This window comes from Otolemur garnettii, unplaced genomic scaffold, assembly GCF_000181295.1.
Source record: "Otolemur garnettii isolate 467f Iridium unplaced genomic scaffold, OtoGar3 scaffold00001, whole genome shotgun sequence".
NCBI classification, from domain to species: Eukaryota; Metazoa; Chordata; class Mammalia; order Primates; family Galagidae; genus Otolemur; species Otolemur garnettii.
In genome coordinates this window covers 60,073,551-60,084,374 of record NW_003852396.1, presented here as the reverse complement: position 1 = coordinate 60,084,374, position 10,824 = coordinate 60,073,551, and positions in this window count along the sequence as shown.

The following is a 10,824-nucleotide window of genomic DNA, read 5'->3' as shown; positions in this document are numbered from 1 at the left end:
ATTAATAATTATAAAAATAAAAGAACTTTATGTGTTAATGTGGAGAGATCTCTGTGATAAAAGTGATTAAAATTAAAGTGCAGGATGGCACCTGTGGCTCAAAGAATAGGGTACCGGCCCCATATGCCGGAGGTGGGGGGTTCAAACCTAGCCCCAGCCAAAAACTGCAACAACAACAACAAAAATAAATAAATAAATAAATAAAATAAAGTGCAAAACTGTGGAATAAGGATAAGAACATAGGCACATACACACATTTCTGCTATAGTGCAATATATTTTAATAAAATACCTTCAGCAAAATTGCACATTTAAAATAAAATGATTGGCTCAGCGCCTGTAGTCAAGTAGCTAAGGTGCCAGCCACACACACCAGAGCTGGCGGGTTTGAATCCAGCCCTGGCCTGCCAAATAACAATGACAACTACAATCAAAAAAAAAAAAAAATAGCTGGGCATTGTGGCAGGTGCTGTAGTTCCAGCTACTTGGGAGGCTGAGGCAAGAGAATCGCTTGAGCCCAGGAGTTGGAAGTTGCTGTGAGCTATGATGCCACAGCACTCTACCTAGGGCAACAGCTTGAGGCTCTGTCTTAAAATAAATAAATAAAATAGAGTGAAGAACAGCTCATAAAAAATCTATGCCACGGCTCGGTCCCTGTGGCTCAAGTGGCTAAGGCGCCAGTCACATACACCTAAGATGGCAGGTTCAATCCCAGCCCCAGCCCACCACCGCCAAACAACAATGACAGCTGCAACCAGTGTTGCAGGCACCTGTGGTCCCAGCTACTTGGGAGGCTGAGGCAGGAGACTCGCTTGAGCCCAGGAGTTGGAGGTTGCTGTGAGCTTTGATGCCACGGCACTCTACCCGGGGGACAGCATGAAGCTCTGTCTCAAAAAAATAAAAAAATCTACGCCACTAATAAAAGTAGTGATTAATGAAAGAAAACCTTGAAAGAAAACTTGGACCACCCAGACAGGCAGCCTAAGGTGATTACAGGATACCAGGATATTTAAAAAATATAAAACAACATGTCTAAAATACCAGCAACAGCCAGGCATGGTGGCTCACACCTGTAATCCAGCACTTGGGAGGCGGAGGTGGGAGGATCGCTTGAGGCCAGGAGTCTGAGATCATCTTGAGCAAGAGTGAGAACCCACCTGTATGAGACAGAAAAACTAGCCAGGCGTGGTGATGCCTGCCCATAGTCCCAGTTACTTGGGAGGCTGAGGCAGGAGAAGGGATTGAGCCCAGAAGTTTGAGGTTGTAGTGAGCTATGATGATGCCACTATACTCTAGCCTCAGTGACAGAGAAAGACCCTATCTCTAAAAATAATAATAGGCTCAGCACCTATAGCTCAGTGGTTAGAGCATCAGCCACATACACCAGGGCTGGCAGGCCCAGGTCTGCTAAACAACAATGACAACTACAACAAAAAAGGAGCCAGGGCAGCGCCTATGGCTCAGTGAGTAGGGTGCTGCCCATATACTGAGGGTGGCAGGTTCAAACCTGGTCCTGGACAAACTGCAACAAAAAAATAGCTGGGTGTTGTGGCTGGTGCCTGTAGTCCCAACTACTTGGGAGGCTGAAGCAAGAGAATCACCTAAGTCCAAGAGCTGGAGGTTGCTGTGAGCTGTGATGCCACAGCACTCTACCGAGGGCGACAAAGTGAGACTCTGTCTCTTAAAAAAAAAAAAAAATAGCCAGGCATTGTGGCAGGCACCTGTATTCCCAGCTACTTGGGAGGCTGAGGCAAGAGAACCACTTAAGCCCAAGAATTTGAGGTTGCTGTGAGCTGCAACCCTCTACCGAGGGCAACATAATGAGTCTCTGTCTCAAAAAAATAAATAAATAAAAATAATAATAAAATTAAGTAACATGCCAACAGCATTGGCAAGTTATTTTATTTTTATTTATTAATTTGAGACAGAGTCTCACTTTGTCACCCTTAGTAGTGTGTCGTGGCCTCATAACTCATAGCAACCTCCAACTCTTGACCTCAAACGATCCTCTTGCCTCAGTTTTTCATTTTTAGTAGAGACAGGGTCTCACTCTTGCTCAAGCTGGTTTTAAACTCATGAGCTCAAGCAATCCACCCGCCTCAGTCTCCCAGAGCCTTTAAGGCCAGCCTATTTTATTTATTTTTATGACAGAGAGTCTTACTCTGTCATCCTGGGTAGAGTGCAGTGGTCTCATAGCTCACAGCAACCTCAACCTCTTGGGGCCAAGTAATCCTCTTGCCTCAGCCTCCCAAGTAACTGGGACTACAGGAACCTACCACAAGGCCTACCTCACTTTTAGTCAGGCTGATCCCCAAATCACAAGCTCTGGCAATCAATCCACATGCCTTGGCCTCCCAGAATGCCAGGATGACAGGTGAGAGAGCCATTGCACCAACCACCAGCAGCACTTTCATTAATACCAGCCCGAGTGGGTGCTAAGAGTACATAGATTGAAGGGGAAGTCTAAGTGAGTGGGTCTTTCATTAAGATGGACCTGGGGCTTGGCGCCTGTAGCTCAAGCAGCTAAGGCACCAGCCACATACACCAGAGCTGGCGGGTTCGAATCCAGCCCAGGCCTGCCAAACAACAACGACAACTACAGCCAAAAAATAGCTGGGTGCTGTGGTGGGCTCCTGTAGTCCCAGCTACGTGGGAGGCTAATGCAAGAGACTCACTTAAGCCCAGGAGGTGGAGGTTGCTGTGAGCTGTGACACCATAGAACTCTACCCAGGGTGACAGCTTGAGGCTCTGTCTCAAAAAAAAAAAAAAAGATGGACCTGGAAGGCACAGAGGTACATTTTCGATATTAGTGGTCACAAACTTGGGACCTGTTCAGCAATTTTAAAAGACTCTGAATGAGCTGCTGCATAATGTGAATTCTTTTTCTTTTCTTCTCTTTCTTTCTTTCTTTTCTTTTCAGACAGAGTTTTACTTTGTCACCCTCAGGTAGAGTGCCATCATAGCTCACAGCAACCTCAAACTCCTGGGCTCAAGTGATTCTCTTGCCTCAGCCTCCCGAGTAGCTGGGAATACAGGTGCCTGCCACAATGCCTGGTTATTTTTAGAGATGGGGGCACGAATGTGTAAACTCAGGCAATCCACCAGCCCTTGCCTCCCAGAGTGCTAGGATTATGATGTGAGCCACTGCACTCAGCCATAATTGGAATTCTTATATGAGGACTTTTGCTTACCTGTGCTGGCAGATATCACAAAATTTATTCATGGACTTTTTTTTTCCTGCTCATCAGCTTTCATTAGTGTTTGTGTATTTAATGTGTGGCCTAAGCCAACTCTTCACATTCCAATGTGGTCCACAGAAGCCAAAAGCTTTAACACTCCTGGTTTAAACAATCCAGCTACAAAGGAAACAATTGGAATGTTTCTCTGTTTGATATGTTCTAGATGTTAGATGATGTTAAGGAATTGTTAATTTAGGAGTGATAGTGTTGTTATCTTGGCTACACAGAAAAATGTTCTTTTTTTGTTTTTTGTTTTACAGAGTTTTCCCCAGTTAGGGGATTTGTCTACATTTGCCCATTGGGACAGACTTACATTAAAAAAAAAAAAAAGTATTCGTTGTTTATCTGAAATTCAAATTTAAGTGGATATCCTATATTTTTATTTTCTTTTTTATTTGAGGGGAACAGAGTCTCACATGGTCATCTTTGGTAGAGTACCGTGGTGTCTTAGTCACAGCAACCTCTAATTTTGGGGCTCAAGTGATTCTCCTGCCTCAGCCTCCCAAGTAGCTGAGACTACAGTTGCCCACCACAACGCCCGGCTATTTGTTAGAGACGAGGTCTCACTCTGGCTCAGTCTGGTCTCGAACCGGGAGCTCAGGCAATCTACCCGCCTCTGCCTCCCAAGTGCTGGGACTATATTTTTATTTTCTAATGCTGCCAATAATATCTAAGTTCAAAAAATGAGACAACTAGAGTGGAGAAGTTCATTTTATACAAGACTCAAAATACAGAAGCAACAAATGTGCTATATAATTTTTTTTTAAGCCAGGCCAGCAAGACCCCCATCTCTACTAAAAATAGAAAAAAACTAGCCAAGTATAGTGGCTCCCATCTATAGTCCCAGCTACTTTGGAGGCTGAGGCAAGAGGATTGCTCAAGACCAAAAGTCTGATGTTGCTGTGTGCTATGATGCCATAGCACTCTACCCAGGTAACAAAGTGAAACTCTATCTCAAAAATTTAAAAAAAAAAAATTTTTTTTTTTTTTTTTTTTTGAGACAGAGCCTCAAGCTGTCCCCCTGGGTAGAGTGCCGTGGCATTACAGCTCACAGCAACCTCCAACTCCAAAAAAATTTTTTTTTAATTATTTACATGGCTTGGTGCCTGTAGGTCAGTGTTAGGCACCAGCTACATACACTGGGGTTGGCAGGTTTGAACCTGGCCCGAGCCTGCTAAACACTAATGACAACTGCAACAAAAAAAATAGCTGGGCATTGTGGCAGGCACCTGTAGTCCCAGCTACTTGGGAGTCTGAGGCAAGAGAATCGTGTAAGCCCAAGAGTTTGAGGTTGCTGTGACCTGATATTATTGGCACCATTAGCAAATGAATGATAATAATGGCTGGGCTTGGTGGCTAAGGCTGAGGCGGGTGGATTGCTTGAGCTCAGGAATTCTAGACCAGCCCCAGCAAGAGCGAGACCCTGTCTCTACTAAAAAAATAGAAACATTAGCCAGGTATTATGGTGGGCACCTGTAGTCCTAGCTACTTGGGAGGCCTCAAGCCAAGAGGCTGAGGTTGCTGTGAGCTATTATGACATGACTGCACTCTATCCAGGGTGACAGAGTGAGATTTTGTCTCAAAAAAAAAGCACATTAAATTAAAATGATAATAATATTAACAATTTTAAAAATATATTAAAAATGAGAAATAATGATGAAATATTTGCAACCTATATAATACTCCAAAGTTTAATCTCTCTAACATAGATAGAGTTTTTAAAACTCAAGACAATGAGGAACAAAAAATACGACAGGAAAAAAGTCATGAACAGAAGATTCCAGAGTAAAAGACAGTAAATAATCCTTTAATGTCTAAAAAGATACACAGCCTCACTGGTAAGAAAAGAAATACGAGGCCAGGCGTTGTGGCGGGAGCCTGTAGTCCCAGCTACTTAGGAGACTGAGGCAAGAGAATCACTTGAGCCCAAGAATTTGAGGTTGCTGTGAGCTATGATGCCATAGCACATTGAGGGTGACAAAGTGAGACTCTGTCTCAAAAAGAAAAAAAAAAAAAAGGAAAGGAATATTAATAAAACTGACCTGATATTCCACTTCTTACCCAGGAAAAAGTCCAAATTTGGCAACATACTTTATTAAAGAGGCTATGGTAAAAATAAGTACACTAATTTGCAGGTGCAAAACGGCACAATTTTATAAATTTCATAGAAGGGAACTTCATAAAATTACACATGCATACACTTTTTGATTCAGCAATCCCATTTTTAAGACTGTACCTTAAATATGCAGATTCACAAATATAAAAGAACATATATACAAGATTATTTGCTGAAACATTATCTATACAGCAAATGATTGGAAACCAGGCAAATATCCACCGGTAGGGTTGGAGAAAATTATAGATTCATACAGTGGAGTACTGTGCAAGTATATAAAAAAAGAATGATGAAAATCTTTGTTTTCATCATGCCACTCACTATAAGAAGGAAGTGAATTCCATGATATACTAAGTGGGAAAAAAAGTGTATAATTGTGTAACTTTTGTATAAGAAATAAGATGAAATATTTGTATTGCTCATTTTTGCAAAACAAAACAAAACAGAACAATATTCACATACACACAGGAAGAATTAAACTGGAAATTAATAAAAACGGTTACTAAGGCCAGGTACAGTGGCTCACACCTATAATCCCAGCACTTTGGAAGGCCAAGGTGGGCCGATCGCCTGAGTTCGTTCACAAGTTCAAGACCAGCTTGAGCTAGAGTGGGACTCCATCTCTAAAAATAGCCAGGCATTGTCTCAGCTACTTGGGAGGCAAGAGAATCACGAGTTTGACATTGCTGTGTGCTATGATACCTAGGCACTCTACCAGGGGTGAGACAAAGTGAGACTCTGTCTCAAAAAAAATTTTTTTTCTATTTTACTTCATATCGAAACTCAAGTAACAGACAGATCATAAAAATATGAATGTGTCTTTAATTAAATTGAGTCATAATTCTGAGAAGCTCTTAATGTGAAGTGTAAATGTATTTTGTAGGACAATATATTGAACATTATTTCTCATGTCTTTAGAGAACTAAAATCCATGGAATAATATTAAACAATAATCATTAAATTCTTGGCTCAGCACCTATAGCTCTGTGGTTAGGGCACTGGCCACATACACCGGGGCTGGCAGGTTCGAAACTGGCCCGGGCCTGCTAAACAACAATAACAACTGCAACAAAAAAGTAGCCAGGTGTTGTGGCAGGCGCCTGTAGCCCCAGCTACTTGGGAAGCTGAGGCAAGAGGATCACTTGAGCCCAAGAATTTGAGGTTGCTGTGAGCTGTGATGCCACAGCACTCTACCGAGGACAACATAGTGAGACTCTGTCTCAAAAAATAAAATAAAAAATCATTGAATTCTTAGCTAATTTGTGAGATTACATACTGAAACGCAAACTGGAGAGTATTATTTTAATTTTATATCGTTTGCTTCTTATTTGCATGTGGTATAAAATGGGTTATCTTTGGATCATGTTTTTGAACTTCTTCATTCTTGCCACTTAGGGGTAGAAACAATGTATGTGGCTATACTTGTGTTATGTGTAATTATGAGCTTTGTTTGGTAAAATAATGTTTATATATGACCGACAAGTCTCAGTACCGTTTCTAGTTTCTTCTGTCAATAAAGATAGTTATTTTAGTTAAGATTTGTAACTGCCGGGCGAGGTGGCTCATGGCTGGGATCCTACCATTCTGAGGGTCTGAAGTGGGTGCATTGCTTGAGCTTAGGAGTTCAAGACCAGCCTGAGCAAAGGAGAGGCTACTTTAGTCTGAGGAGGCCAAGGCAAAGGGGTCACTCAAGCCCAAGTGTTTGAAGTTGCTATGAGCTAGGACACTATCACACTCTAACCTGACCAATAGAGTGAGACTCTGTCTCAAAAAAAAAAAGTTTTATAACTAATATGAGTTATTGAAACCATATTAGCAGCAACAATGATTGAGAAAACCACTGTGTATGTTGCGGTTTTTGTTTTTCAAGGGCAAAAAAGAGTCAGTTTGTCTTAAAATAAAATACAACTTTGATCTAGAATCAGAAAAAGGTAAACACAGAAAAGGAGAAAACTTTAGTGTGTATAGCAAGTAGTGGAAGGTAGGAGGAATGTTAATTTTTTTTTCTTTTTTTTTAGAGACAGAGTCTCACTTTGTCACCCTCAGTAAAGTGCCCTAGCATCACAGCTCATAGCAACCTCCAACTCCTGGGCTTAGGTGATTCTCTTGCCTCAGCCTCCCGAGTAGCTGGGACCACAGGCACCCGCTACAATGTCTGGCTATTTTTTGTTGCAGTTTGGCCAGGGCCAGCCTTGAACCCACCACCCTCTGTATATGGGGCCAGCACCCTACTCACTGAGCCACAGGCGCTGCTCAGGAATGTTAATTTTTTCTTGGTTTAGAGTACCTAAGCCTGAAAGAAAGCTGTGAAGTGATATAAATTTTGGCAAAGTTTACTCAGTTTTGTTGGGCTTATTAACCAGATAACATACAAATACAAGGATGCATGAAAACACTGCCAAATATTTAATAATATAAAGTTAAAATGTGGCTATTCCTGTGTCAAATTGCTGATTCTTTCTTTTCTGCATATATTTTTTGCGTAGTAGAGATTCCAAACCTCAGTGAAACAATCTTCTCTGCCTAGGTTTTCATTTATTATGCAATTGGTTAATTAAAATAAATTATTTACAAGAAAACTCTAGTTTCTTACAAAACTGTTCCTATCATTTGTATTTATTTAAAACATGCTATCACTTTGATTAAAAAAAATAACCAAATATTCTTTCTCAGTACCCATGATCCTATCTTGAACCATCAAATCTGCTATAATATTTTGGTAGCCTAAACTATCAAATTCCAAATTGGAAAAAATAAAATAATATGCTCAGGTATATTAGATTTCCTACACAAACACTAAGATTTGATAAAAAATCATTTACAAAAAAAGTGATAGGAACAATTAAAGTTGTTTGCTGTGTTCTACATTTCATAATTAGTTCAACACTATTATTAAATCAGTGTGGGGGGCAGCATCAGTGTGTAGGGCACCAGCCCCATCCATATACCAAGGGTGGTGGGTTCAAACCCAGCCCCAGCCAAACTGCAACAAAAAAAATAGCTGAGCGCTGTGGCAGGTGCTTGTAGTCCCAGCTACTCGGAAGGCTGAGGCAAGAGAATCCCCTAAGCCCAGGAGTTGGAGGTTGCTGTGAGTTGTGTGACACCATGGCACTCTACCAAGGGCGATAAAGTGAGACTCTGTCTCTACAAAAAAAAAAAAAAAAAAATCAATGTGGGAAGACTTGTCAAAGTAGAAGAAATACTAAAACTTCCCTAAGTGAACACTTTATGGGTAAAATAGCATTAAAATAAATAGTTCAGCAATTGTACACTTAAAAACAATAAAAAGGGCAAGCATGAAGTTCACAAATAAATAGTGTCCTAGTCATTTGTGTTCTTATAATAGAATACCATAGACCAGGTAATTTTTTTTTTTTTTTTTTTTTTGAGACAGAGTCTATGTCACCCTGGGTAGAGAGCTCTGGCATCACAGCTCACAGCAACCTCCAACTCTTGGGCTTAACTGAATCTCTTGCCTCAGCCTCTCAAGTAGCTGGGACTACAGGTGCCCACCACAACGCCCAGCTATTTTTTGGTTGTAGTCGTCGTTGTTTGGCAGGCCCGGGCCAGGTTTGAATCTGCCTGCTCCAGTGTATGTGGCTGGCGCCCTAGCTGTTGAGCTACAGGCACCAAGCCAGACCAGGTAATTTATAAAGAAAAGATTGGGCAGCACCTGTGGCTCAAAGGGGTAGGGCGCCAGCCCCATATGCTGGCCCCATATGTCAGAGGTGGTGGGATCAAACCCAGCCCCTGCCAAAAAAAAACTGCAAAAAGAAATTTATTTGGCTCATAGTTGGAGAGGCTGGGAAGTCCAAGGGCACCATACTGTAATCCGCTCAGCATCGGACAAGGGACTTCTTTTTTTTTTTTTTTTGAGACAGAGCCTCAAGCTGTCCCTCTGGGTAGGGTGCCGTGGCATTACAGCTCACAGCAACCTCCAACTCCTGGGCTCAAGTGAATCTCTTGCCTCAGCCTCCCAAGTAGCTGGGATCACAGGCGCCCACCACAACGCCTGGCTATTTTTTTTTGGTTGCAGCCATCATTGTTGTTTGGTGGGCCCAGGCTGGATTTGAACCTGCTGCCTTAGGTGTATGTGGCTGGCGCCTTAGCCACTTGAGCCACAGGTGCCAAGCTGACAAGGGACTTCTTGCTGCATAATCCCATTGCTGAAGGTGGAAGGGCAAAAGAGCACCTGTATGAAAGAGGGGAAGGGTGGGCCGAATCCTAACCCTTTCATCATCAGGAATTCACTCCAGAAGATAACAACATTAAAACCATTCATGAGGACAGACCTCATGACCTAATCACCTCTTCAATTACCCACCTCTCAACTCTGTTGCAATGAAAATTAAGTTCCCAACAAGTGGATGCATTCAAACTACACCAAATAAAAACAAATCGCCAACATACCGACAGTGAGACAAAACTTATTTCAAGTGATATTTTAGGTGATATTCTGTCTGAACATTCTTACTGGGATATATTCTAAGGATAAAAAGAACTTCAAATAAATCTTATATATCACTATTGATATTTTAGTATTAGCATTTTAATTGAGAATTTTGCTTTTTTTTTTTTTTTAAACAGGCTAGAGTATAGTAATCATAGCTCACTGTAACCTCAAACTCCTGGACTCAAGAGATCCTCCCACCTCTTTTATTTATTCTTTGAGACAGAGTCTCACTCTGTAGCCCTGGGTAGAATGTCGTGACATCACAGCTCACAGCGACCTCAAACATTTGGGCTCAAGTGATCCTTTTGCTTCAGCCTCTCTAGTAGCTGGAACTATAGATGTGAGCTACTATGCTTAGCTAGTTTTCTTTTTCTCTTTTTAGTAAAGATAGGGTTTTGCTCTTGCTCAGGCTGGTCTTGAACTCCTGAGGTCAAGTGATCCACCCACCTTAGCCTCTCAGAGTGCTAGGATTACAGGTATGAGCAATCACGCCTGGCCTCCTAAATTGCTTTTTTTTTTTTTTAAGAGACAGAGTCTCATTTTGTCACCCTCAGATGAGTGCTGGGGCGTCACAGCTCACAGCAACCTCCAGCTCTTGGGCTTAGGTGATTCTCTTACCTCAGCCTCCTGAGTAGCTGGGACTACAGGCGCCCACCACAACGCCCAGCTGGTTTTTGTTGCAGTTTGGCTGGGGCTAGGTTTGAACCCACCACCCTCAGTATGTGGGGCTGGCACCCTACTCATGAGCCACAGGTGCTGCCCCTAAATTGCTTTTTAAATGTTCTTTTCCACACACACAAAATTCTTTTCTATTAATATAGAAACGGGGCTCGGCGCCGGCTAAGGTGCCAGCCACGTACACCTAAGGTGGCGGGTTCGAATCCCCAGCCCGGACCCGCCAAAACAACAATGACGGCTGCAACCAAAACATAGCCGGGCGTTGTGGCGGGCGCCTGTGGTCCCAGCTACTTGGGAGGCAGAGACAGGAGACTCGCTTGAGCCCAGGAGTTGGAGGTT